Genomic DNA, 12,383 nt, shown 5'->3' on the forward strand with positions numbered 1-12,383 from the left:
GGAAATTGATTGGCCATTTAGTAATGGCTGGTGTAGATAGCACGGCCTTCTGGGCTAAAGCAAATCAGTCCACCTGTGGAGCATGAGGTGCAGTGAGAGCTGAGGGAAGGACACAGAACAGAGGCAGTTCTGAAGGAGTAGACCAGGTGTAGGAGGACGGAAAGCTGGCTCAGTTCTCCCGAGCCTTGGAACTATGGCTGAGAGATAACTCGCGAAGCTAAAAAGTCTCTGTAGGTCTAGAGGGCCTAACATACTCATCTATTCGACTAACCAGTGAGCGGCTGACAAGTATCTATGGCTTTGTTTCTTAAACTTTGGGGTGAAGAAAATCCACATCTCTCAGACAAAAGAGACTTTAATTAACATCTACTAATTTTGTTGTCCAGCTTCATGAAAATGAAGCAACGAGCTTCCAGAAGGAAGCTGGAGCTTGTGGAACCTCACAGTTAGAGTCGGGGGGGGGAGGGGGTCAGGGTAGTAACGGTAAGCCTGGAAATTCAGATGCGAAACTGAGAAAGCACCTAAGCTAATGCCTTGAGCTTGGAGGAGAAAGTTGGATATGCTTAGTGGAAAAGGCATGGCATAAAAGTCAGGCCCAGACACCAGCACTGTGGAAGTGTGTCAGGACTGAGGACGCCTTCCTTGATATCACTTTCTTTCTTGGATCCAACCCAGCACCCGCTCTGGTTCTTATGTGCTGTGTTTGTAGCTCAGGCTGGTGTTGAATTCGCAACGATCCTCCTGTCTCAGCTCCCAGCAGGATTACAGACCTGAGTTATGGCATCCACCTGTGGTAAATGCATCTGATTTTTTTTTAAAAGAGAATCTTGAGCACTCCTTGAAATAACTTTTTGTTTCCCAGTACTTTTGCCATTTGCAAAGTGTGAAAAATATAGTGCCTTCCGCGTCTGAGTAGTGCTCAGTGGGAAGAAAGGATGGCAAAGGAGAAGAAAGGAGAGCTGGTCTTCTGTTTGAAAAATTATGAAGCTGTTAACATTCTACAGCCATTTCTAAATAGCTTCTTTTCCTCAAGTACTGAAGGCATGCAGCTTCTGGAGATAGGGCCTTTCTTCTCTCCAGAAGAGTCAAGCTTTTATAAATTGAAGAGGTTCCTGATTGAGGGCTGAGGGTCTTTAGACTCTTAGAAGCAATTATATTTTTAAAAGTTGGTATTAAAGGGTGACGTTTGATTTCTTAGGGCAATAGTGTGTGTAGTAACTATTAGAATCATCAAGAAGGAATAGAGGGCATGAGAAAGGAATTCGGGGCTATCTTTCTACAATAGTTTCCAGGACCAAAGACTGATGGGTCTTAGAATTGGCACTGGATTAAAGTAATATGAGTGGAACTGAGAAAAATCATGAATACTTGGTGAAGCAGAAGAGTTTTCATCTGTGTGTTTGTTTGTGTGTGCCAGCGCATACTACTCATGTGTTCTCAAGCATGTGGGGGCCAGAGGCCCATCTTAGGGTCATCCTCTATATCTCGTCACACTGTTTTTGAGAGTGAACCTGGAACTCATGACTTTAGCTGTCCATCAAGTACAGGGACCTCCTCTCTGCCTCCCTAGCACTGCGGTGACAGGTGCACTGCCATGCCTCTGCTCTGCTTCTTACGAAGTCACACGTGACAGCGGAACCCAGGTTTGCAAGCTTGCAAAGCCAGCGCTTTCCCAATTGAGCAGCCTCCCCGCCAAGACTAGAAGTATTTCATTTTATTAGTGTAATGGAAACAGTGAAATTCAGATACCACTGACAGAATGTTATGTTTGCAAACGTTTTACAACCATCAGCTATGTACTTCCCTTTAAACAGTGAGAGATGACAATTTATCAATTATCATATTTTCAGCAAAATATTTAAGGATGGTACAGGTTTACCAACAGAAAGCAATTTAAGTCTCACTTTGGCCAACTTTCCCAGGAAAGAACTTGGCTTAGGAGAGAACTGAAATTTATTTCACACCTGCATGTTGTTTACTGCCTTTCTCACTGGATCCTCGTGAGATGTGGTTTCCATCACGCACATGGGAGTTCAATAATGACCCAACAGCCACCAGGTGGTGAAGGCTACACTCAGAGTTCTTGGAGGGTGAAGCTTTCCTGTATGTTGGATTTGATAATTTATAATCCACCAAGGAGCAAACGTCTTGAGGCATCGAGGACTGATTTTGTGTACCAGTTTCTGGGCACAGCATTTGACATTTTTATTTTTAAAATGCCCTGCATTTTTTTTCCAGGAAGCACCCTGTAAGTAGTGTCATAGTGTGGTCACCAACCTCAGATGGTGACAGCCGCTGCAGTTGAATCCAGCTCTTTTCGTCACTAATGACTTGCATTTGATGCTGTATTTTGGTCATTTTTGCTTAGTGTACACATATGTTCATTAGAATAATTACTGCCTGCCACTATCCATTTAATAGACAACTCCTAGTCCTTCCAGATATGTAACTACCATGGAGTAATGCACCAAGCCCAGCGATCTGCTGCTCTTCTCATCCTGTGTGTAGCCACTTGTGGATGTCTTCTTTCCTTTCTCCCCCATGATGTTAAAATGTTTCACAGCTAAATTGATAAATTTTCATTACGCCACTCCTACTGTGAGGATCCTTCTTAGTTTTAAAGCCACAGCCTGACATTTATTAAGGTGTAATATTTCCTGAACATAAAGCATGGCCAGCGGCTTAGAGTCTTTTTACAACGTTAATACTGGACAGCTAGAGGAGAAGCCAGAGAAGCAAAAATAGTGCTGACTCAGGGAACCAGGATATCCAGATTATAAATCATGCCCGCGGAACCTTATAATGCCTACATCAAACCTTTGCTTTAATTCAAACATCTCTCTTCCCCCTCCCCTCTTCTAACCTCTCTTCCCCTCCGCCACTCCCTTCATTAATTACCTCTCTCCTCCACTTACCGAATTACTGAAGCAGAAATGGAAGAAATCTCCTTGATGGTTTTCATCTTGAACTGGAGTTGTCATGATAGTGTATATTTGAATTAAATACATTTAGCAGTTCCTTTGTCTCAGATGTTGGCATTCAAAACATCTCTTTTATCTTTTGTGTTTTGCTCAAGACCCTTTTTGTAAGAATGTGTTTTCTTCCCCTTTTTGAGAGACTTATTTAAACTTAAGCAAGCAAACCAACAAACATGGTTAATTGGGGTGTGTGTGTGTGTGTGTGTGTGTGTGCGCGCGCGCACATGCGTGTGCATGTATGTGCATGCTCCCATGTTCCCGTGTGCCACAGTATGCATGTGGAGGGCAGAGGACAACTTTTAGGAGCTAGCTCTTTTCTTCAGCCACAAGGGCTCCAGGGATAGAACTCAGTTAGGTCTCCAGGCTTGGCAGCATGAATTTTTGATCTCTGAGCCATCTTACAGGCCCCAAGACAACAAATCTAAAGTGAACTTCTGTGTTTTTGTGTCTCTTAATTTTGCACTTTAAGACAACAAGATTTCAGAGCTGAAATTCTGAGGAACATGTGTTTTGCATGTGCTAGGATTGTCAGAAGTTCTGGGTCACATGCTGCCTTCTAACTCACTGGTGGCTGGCCCAGAGCCCCTCAGCCCATCACTCTCAGCCCTTTGTTTACAACCAAAGCTTTGTCTGTGAACCCCAGAACAGAGGCAGTGTTTCAAAAGATCGTCCTCGGTTTTCTCACGAATGTCATACGTAGATGGGACATCTTTGAACTTTGGAACTTCATGCACCCAGAAACCTGGTCTAAAAAGGCTAATGGGGGCAAAATTAATTTTCTACCACATCCTTTCTGCCACCTATTCTTCCCATAAACGGAGAAAAACATTCAGTTTTGCAGTATAGAAATGAATGCAGTCAATGTAGTCAAACCAAAAATTTCCTATTTTTAGTTCCTACATTACTATCCAATGACAGGGTGATTTTTATGAAGCTAAAATTATTTTCTCAACTGTTTTGATAAGAGTATCTTTTATATCAGTAACAAATAGGGCAGAAATCTTTTAACTTAGACTTACTTATATCCATATTTGTAAGATCAATCTTCTGGATACATTATGCTTGGGAGAGATTCTTTTTCCGAGTTCTGTAGTATTTTTAGTCAAGGTTCTTGAAAGCTGATCCTGGTTATTGTGCGAGCCGGGACATTCCCCATCCTTGTGTCATCATCACTCCGAAATGACCTTGTTAGGTGAGGGGGGTGGCAAGAGAGACATACTGCACCTCAGGAGAGCAAGTGGAGCCATGCGTATCAGGAGAAGACACTAAAGATTTATTGTCTGTGGCAAAGGAAACACAGATCTCTGCTTGTGCTGTAAGTGTTTCTGACACCACCCATGGCAAAGGGTGAGTGGAGGCTGTGGGCCAGAAAATGTTCTTGTGGGGACTAATAATAGGGACTCTCATTTGGTTTTCTGTATAGTGAGCACGTCTTAATGTTTAGTCTCTGTAACACTTGGAGTACCGATGGTGGTCATACACATCTTTGTTACAAAGGGAACCTGCTGCCCAGTTGACTACCAGGTTAGTTTCATTGGATTAGAATTTCTGAAGAGATGATCCGTTCTGTTTCTAAGAGGCAATAGCAACATACAGGCAGTATAATTTTTCCCAGTCTCATATTTTACTTATAGAAACATCTTTTTGTTCCCCGCCTAGGAGAAAAACATGGGTGATTTGGTTAGACTTGAATCTGGAGGAAGGAGGTAGATCGAATGCAAGACCTACAAACCTAGGGGTGGCTGCACAGTGTCTCTTGAACATTCCCATCACACTGGGAAGTGCGACTTCTGAGTCATAGTTACAGTGGGGTTTGTTTTTCCTTCTGGCCAGAAGCGGCTCACTTCTTGCGCCCACAGAAGAGATTCATAGCAGTTTGCAGTATTACCTCCTTGAGCACTTTGCTAAGAAAAATATAAAACATCGTGACTTTTATTCTATGCTATGTGTAGACATTAAGAACCCAGAATATGGCCGGGCGGTGGTGGTGCACACCTTTAATCCCAGCACTCGGGAGGCAGAGGCAGGCGGATCTCTGTGAGTTCGAGGCCAGCCTGGTCTACAAGAGCTAGTTCCAGGACAGGCTCTAAAAAAGCTGCAGAGAAACCCTGTCTCGAAAAACCAAAAAAAGAAAAAAGAAAAAAAAAAAGAACCCAGAATATAAAATATAAACACTATCGCACTATGGAATATTTCTTCCTCTGTCTTCAGGTGGGGGGAAACATCCTAGACAAATAAATGCCTTTGACTGGGGTGAAAAGTCACCAGAGCCAAACAAATACAGAGGGGACTGTTTTCATTTCATTTATTTACTTACTTTTTAAGTTGACTACTTCATTAGCAATATAAGAAAACTAAATGCCCTCTGTCATCAAGATCAGACTTAATAGATTTAAAGCAGAGTCTTTTCACAGGCCCATGACCATATTAAAACATCTGATTCACTAAGTTGCTGTATCTGGGTTCTGGGCCTGACTGTACAACCTCTGTGCCATGAACAAATTCCCAATCAATTCAAAATTTATTTTCTTCTTTTTAATGTTTAAAATGGATGTTGTGCATAATAACACTTATCTCACAGGGCTGACGGAAGAGCAAAGGAAATAGAAAAGACCATAGTGCTGTGACTCAGGCTCAGAAAGATTCAGATAAATACTTGATATTTTTAGTAACAGACACTCATTTTCATCATCTTTAAAACTGGCCCCTCTGTTTCTCCACATTACACCTCACATTTAATATTTTCCACGCGGCTTTCACCTTTATTCTTTTCCTCTTTTCAAATAATTTGACGATTGTGCAGTGGGCATATCTAGGGTGTGTGTTTATGTATAGGACACCTATGCTAGTATATGACATATGTATTCCTGTTGGCCCAAACAGATTTGACTTAGGTGCTGTTGGTTCATCCCAGACCACATTGACTGGATGGAGTTTCTTCATGCATCTCCATGTAGGTGGGATGCCTAAACGTGATGGGAGAAGATGCCAGAGGAGCACAACAAGAGAAATCTGAGCAGCTGAAATACTGAGATACATAATAAAAACTAAGTATTTTGGTTCCAATCCACATTGAGGGTTTCAAATCAGAGAATAACATGTTTAGTAGGAAAGGAAACCTAAAACTGATTTCCCAGCTTTGTTTTATGTCATAGAAACACCAAGCTTCACTTTTTGTTGAGGATAAAACAAGTTAACACATGTGATCTCTGGGAATATTGTCTGTCTTGGCGTAAACACTCACTCTGAGATTATAGCCACAGTAGCCTATGGTGATAATATATTGGTAGTCAGTGCTTCTCCTTCTAGAGAAAATGGATGCTAATTGACATGAAACTTTGGCAGCTGAAGGCATGGGAATTAGGCATGAGATTTCTCTACAGTCAAGTCAAACACTGATATCTAAAGAAGCATTGGGAGTGCATCCTCCTTCCTAAAAGTGGAATTTTGACGCTGAACATATTTTAGTCTACGGTCTCATGTCACTTTGCAGATCTATGCAGATTCTCTTTCATTGTTGCCCTCGATGGGTAGCTCTTGGTAGGAGAATGAGGCAAGGAGGGAGAGGTACTTCTGTTCCCCACTATGCTTGCTCTAGTGTGAAAGAATCTATTTGCAGTAAATAGCTTGAAATTAAGCCTTGATTAGACAGATATGCTTTAAATCCACACGTGTATGTTTCTACTATATTTATACTTGATTATTAGAATACACAAGAATGAAATATTGTGAGATGACTCATTGAGAGTGTAATTTTCATTCAATTTCTTCATCTTGCTGTTGGCAGTTGTTCCTCAGGCTCTAGGGATAAAACGTTGAACTATAACAGAGAATCAGAAGGGCAGAAGGGTCTGCCAGAAGTGGTGGACATGCTTAATGTATTTAAAGGATTAATGGACTATTGAAATTAAAACTTCTAACAAAAGCATGCGATACTAGCTCACAAATGCATGCATAACTACCACATAGGCTGCAGCATCAGCCGTGGCTTACTTCTGTGTTTGAGGAGACAGAGCAGAGACAGGATTTTACTCAGTTTGGGAAGGCTCAAATAATGTTTTGTTTCTCCCAAAATTAGAAGTACATACTTAGTTACAAGGTCTCACGTTCACATTCTTACCCCCAAGCAGTGCAGTGTAGCAGTACAGCTTTTTTTCTTTTGTGATGTTTCAGAGTATGATACAAAGAGAGAAAGAAAGAAAGAAAGAAAGAAAGAAAGAAAGAAAGAAAGAAAGAAGGAATTTTTCTTTTACTACAGCATTTTCAAAGGTCTCGTGATTTAATGGTTTTTAATGAGGGCAGCAGTAAGCAATTGTTTCTATACGTATTGCAATACATTAACCTCTACAGATGGTGAAGTAGCAGGACTTAAGGCAATAAACTAGTTTTCTCGTTATTATTTGAATTTTTTTGTAGAGCCAGAGTTAGTAATTGCGAGTTTGACCTGAAAATGCGAAAGCTTTCCGTATACATTTATCAGGCTGGTATTCTAGAGTGCTCCCCACTCCCTGTATTTTTGTCAACAGTGTTCTATTGGCAAAAGCATTCTCTAGAGCAACGATTCTCAACCTTCCTAATGCTGCAACAGTTCCTCATGTGGTGGTGACTCCCAGCCATAAAATTACTTTATTGCTACTTCATAACTGTAATTTTGCTACTGTTACAAATTATAATATAAATAAATGATATGCTGGATATCTGATAGGCAACCCAAAGGGGTATGACCCATAGGCCGAGAACTGCTACTCTAGAGGATGCTAAGAGGATGTGTCGTCATTTGTGTGGGCAGCAGCCTCTGGCAGGTTCTACCATGGGGGTTTAAACAGAAATGAATGGATCTGGAGTCAGCACGTTCAGGTTGTGTTCGATTCATGTGGCAGCATAATCGTGATTAGTAAGATTTAGTCAAAGTCTTGGTTCATTTAGGATAAATAAATAGCTGAAAGAGTAACAAGACAACAAAACAGTGTCTCTAGGTTTGAATTTATATCCAATGTATTTTATATGCTATTAGATGACTTAAAAAAATGCAATGTCCAGGACATAATAGATGCTCAGTATATACTTTATGATTCTCATTGTTACTTAATGGCATAGAACATTTCGTGGCTATTTTTATCTCTAGTTTATATAACAAATCAGATCTATTCTTTGAGAAAGGCATGATCAAGGCAGTATTTTTATAAGGATGGCTATAAATCAGAATGGGAAAAACTGGGCCAAGTGAGTGGCTTGAGAAGTTGCTTCCAAAGAGACAGGTTTCCATGGATGTTCAGCGAGGCTTTCAATTCACAGTGCACTTAGAATGCAGCCAGGGGAACCTGAGCATGGCCAGCTATTGCAAGCAGTCTTTGCGAGAGCTTCCTCTGACTGACTTTCTGTTGTTTGGAATGACAAAAGAAGATTGGTTTGCAAGGAACATAGTAGAATCAAATCTGGATCTTTTGAGATTTTCCTATGATGAGTAACTGCCCCATTAAGAAGATGGACACCCTGTCTCCATCAAAACAAACAAAAACAAACCAAAAGTATATAAAATGCGCCAGGCGGTGGTGGCGCAGGCCTTTAGTCCCAGCCCTCAGGAGGCAGAGGCAGAGGCAGGCTGGTCTCTATAAGGTCAAGGCCAGCCTGGTCTACAAAAACTACTTCCAGGACAGCTAGGGCTGTTACACAAAGAAACCCTGTCTTGAAAACAAAACAAAAATAAAAGCAAAAATAAAAACAAAAAACAAAAAAAATCACCCAAAAGCAAAAAGAAAACAAACAAACAACAACAAAAGAACATAAAATGGTTGCCTGGGTTTTCTTAATATTGCTCTTTTGACTTGAGTGATTGATCCCTTTTCTTTATTATTTTTGAAGTTATAATTACATCATTCTCCCTTTCCATTCTTTCCTCCAAACCCTCCCATGAACCCTCCTTTGCTCTTTGTTGAAATGTATGCCATCTTCTTTAACTGCTATCACACACACACACACACACACAGAGAGAGAGAGAGAGAGAGAGAGAGAGAGAGAGGGAGAGCTCTGTTTGTAAATATTACTTTGTTACTTGCATTTATGTTTTCAGGGCTGGCCATTTGGCATTGGAAAACCAATTGGTGTGCTCTTCCTGGGGAAGACTTTCTCCTGTTCTTAGTATTCCTTAATTGCATGCAGTTCTTTGTCCAGGTTTGAGACCTCACAAGCTTTCGCTATGCGCTGTTGAATGGCTATTGTTCTTCTCCTTGTTCAGATTGTGTTTAGGCAGTGATGCTGATGATGCTTAATGGGTGTAACATCACTGACCTTTCCAGGAGAAATAATCTCACTGCAAACTTCACGGTCCTCTGGCTCTTACAATCCAATCGGTCCCCTCTTCTGCAATGATTCTTGAGCATTTGGTGCAAAAGTTGTGCTGTAGATTTATCAATGGGGGCTTGAGCCCCATACCTTTGCATTTTGGTTGGCTGTAATTTTCTGCAATAGTCTCTGTCTGTTGCCTAGAGAAGTTTCCTTGATGAGAGGAGAAGACTACATTTATATGTGGGTTTAAGGACAAATATTTAGAATGTGTTTAGGGGTTATACTGGTGATATGGAGTTTGTAGGTTCTTCTCCAAGATTTATGATTTCACTACCTTGGGTAGGTGGAAGATTTCCGTACTAGGCACGATTTTTTTTTTCTTGTTGGGCAGGTCCAACTAGTGAGTTGTTAACACCAGTGTGTGTATGCCAGTATTGCACCCTTAGGGTTGTCATGTTATGTTGGTTGTTGCTGAAGCTCATAGGCATCATAGGTGGGTAGGACTGCTGGTTGCTTCCATATTTGGAAACCTGTTTGGTGCCTTCTGGTGCCATGAAAACTAGTCATTAGTGAGGAGACATTCAGGTTAGATCCAGCTTGGGTCCCGTCGGCCCTAAATAGAAGCACATGTTGTCTTCAGCAATAGGGAGCACCTTCCATGTCTGGGGTAACTAAGGGCAGTAGTAACAACCTGTAATGTTTTGGGTCTCTTTTGGTCAAATATGAACAGAAATTCAAAAGAAGGGTTTTTTTAATGTCAAAAAAATTTTTTTAAAAAATAGTCTGTGGTTATTGAGGGAGGAGAAGAGTCAGCCCAGATTGGAAATACATATAGATATTAATACAGATAGGTGAATAAATAGATAGATGATAGACAGACAAACAAACAGACAGACATATAGATAAATAGATATGATTTCTAATGACTTTTCTGTCCTTACTGCTCTTTTAACCCTCCTCTCTCCTTCTGTATTTATCTCTCCCTCTCCCTAGTTAAACCCCTCTGTTTCTCCCACTTCCCCCTTCAGCTCGCTTATAACCTGCTGTTCTCCTCTCTATTGCTCACTCTAGATCTTCCATCCATGTAACTGCTGAGATGGAGAAATCAGAGCTGTTCTGCTGTGGTGCTGCAGCGTACACAGCACACACAGAGTCCGTAGTGGATGGTGCCGCTTAGACACAATACAGATGTGTCGCCTCTGCACACACACACAGGAAAACGTTGGCGCTGTGGCACTTAGTGCTACTCACAGTTAGACAGCCTTTTAGAACTTGTCCACTGCATATCTGAGGGGATACTTTTATTCCAAGTGGGGTGTTTTGAGAATAAAACATATAGGTTTACAAGGAAGGATGAGAAGTATTTTTTTTTCAAGGCAAGTAGGTCACTTTTATCCAGTTAATGTTAACGAGGACATTTTAATTAATTAATGTTTCAAGAAGCTTTTCTACACTGCTCTTCTTGCCCCCAGAAGCCCTTGTCACCTATTTTTCTACTTTTCTACCCTGGGTCTTTCCGTTGTCTTTGTCGCAGTCTTTAGGAACAGGAACAAGCAAGGCTCTTAAACAAATTTAGCCCTATTAATCCTTTGCTTGTATTAAAATTTAACAGACAATAAATGTATAGCTGTATTTTCCTATACAATGAGTAGTTGGTGGGAATTCCAAACCGAGAGAAGAGCAGAGTGACCAGGAGAGGCAGCGAGAGAAGGCAGGAGTGTGTACTAAGTGGGTTTCCAATGCCATTTATCCTTGGTTTGCAATAATTTCAAATGTGTATTCAAGTGGTGTTAAATAAGCTTACACGAGTTTCTTTGTTTTTTCATTTTGTTTAATCTTTATTCACTTTATGATCTGCTGCAAAGCAATGGAAGAATTTAATGAACAAGACAGATATTGAATTTTAGTGCATAAGGCAGATAGTCGATAAATATTCAAAATAAGTAAGAAATATTGTTGCATGGATCTTAGTGAAGGTGGCTGAGGGAGTCCTACTTTAGCACATCCATAAGCAAACAATGACATTTTATGTAGTAAGTACCACGAAGAAAGCACAATAAGTAAAATAATAGGGAGTGAACATCTCAGAACATTTAGAGATATTCAGATCCATATCTGAATAAGTTCAGGGAATGGAACAAATCACATTATTTTTATTTAATGTTTTTTCTGGTTAGCACACAGTGGCTTGTGACACCAGCTACTATAGAAGCTGAGGCAGGATTGTGAACTTGAATCCAGTAAGGCCTTTGCTCAAAACGTGTCTGTGTGTTTTACGTGTGAGCCTTGTTATTTCTAAGGGTATATCACTTATCTAGATCAGTGCATTTGTGGCCAACACGTGAAGTGTGCTCATTTACTCAAGGCTTCCTTGTGTTGCTCTGGGAGCAAACAGCGAGCCCTCACTGCTGCAACGTTAACCTTGCCAATCACAGACTTCCTGTAAGTGCACTGTAGTTTCTTGGAACCTTGTCTGGCTTTGGCATCCTTTTGCTAGATTACATTTATGCATTAGTGCCATCTGTGCCTGCTGCACCTTCTGTGAGTTAGCCCTGTCCAAATGACTGGCATTTATCTGGAAACAGAGGGGAGAGAGAGAGAGAAAGACAGAGACAGAGACAGAGAGATTTTTACTCACTGTTGGCACAAGTGGAATTTTGTAAGGGAGACATAAAGCCATTTCTCTTGACTTACTAACTCTTGGAAAATTACATGTAATAATTATTTATTTTTAGCCTCTGAAATGCAAAAGAAGTTACAACCCAGTGTCTAAATAAAGAAATACAACAAAGCACACATTGCTAGGTTTTCAAGTTGAGAAAAATTTCGTGCAATTTGAATACGAGGGTGCTTCTCATGTGATAGTGAATATACATAATATGGGGTTTGGTGTGGCTGAGCAGATATGGTAGATACTTGAACTGAGTTCTATTTTGATCAATGTGTTGAAGTGTAGACTTAATTTTACAATTTTATTTAGGAAACGATAGCTCTATATTCGACGTATAAATCAGATTGCTGAATTATTCCATAGACTCTCTCCAAGATGTTATTATTTTAAGCCATATGGTATTGTCACAGTTCTCATACCTCCAACACACCCTAAGCTGTGAGTGGAAA

At 40.6% G+C, this 12,383-nt stretch overlaps 1 protein-coding gene across 3 annotated transcripts in view; it reads left to right on the forward strand.

The window, feature by feature from the left end:
- Antxr2 (ANTXR cell adhesion molecule 2) overlaps positions 1-12,383 on the forward strand; it is a 119,029-nt gene that overhangs the window by 85,565 nt on the left and 21,081 nt on the right. The gene's annotated exons all lie outside the window — the stretch shown is intronic.

This window comes from Arvicola amphibius, chromosome 1, assembly GCF_903992535.2.
Source record: "Arvicola amphibius chromosome 1, mArvAmp1.2, whole genome shotgun sequence".
In the NCBI taxonomy this organism is placed as follows: Eukaryota; Metazoa; Chordata; class Mammalia; order Rodentia; family Cricetidae; genus Arvicola; species Arvicola amphibius.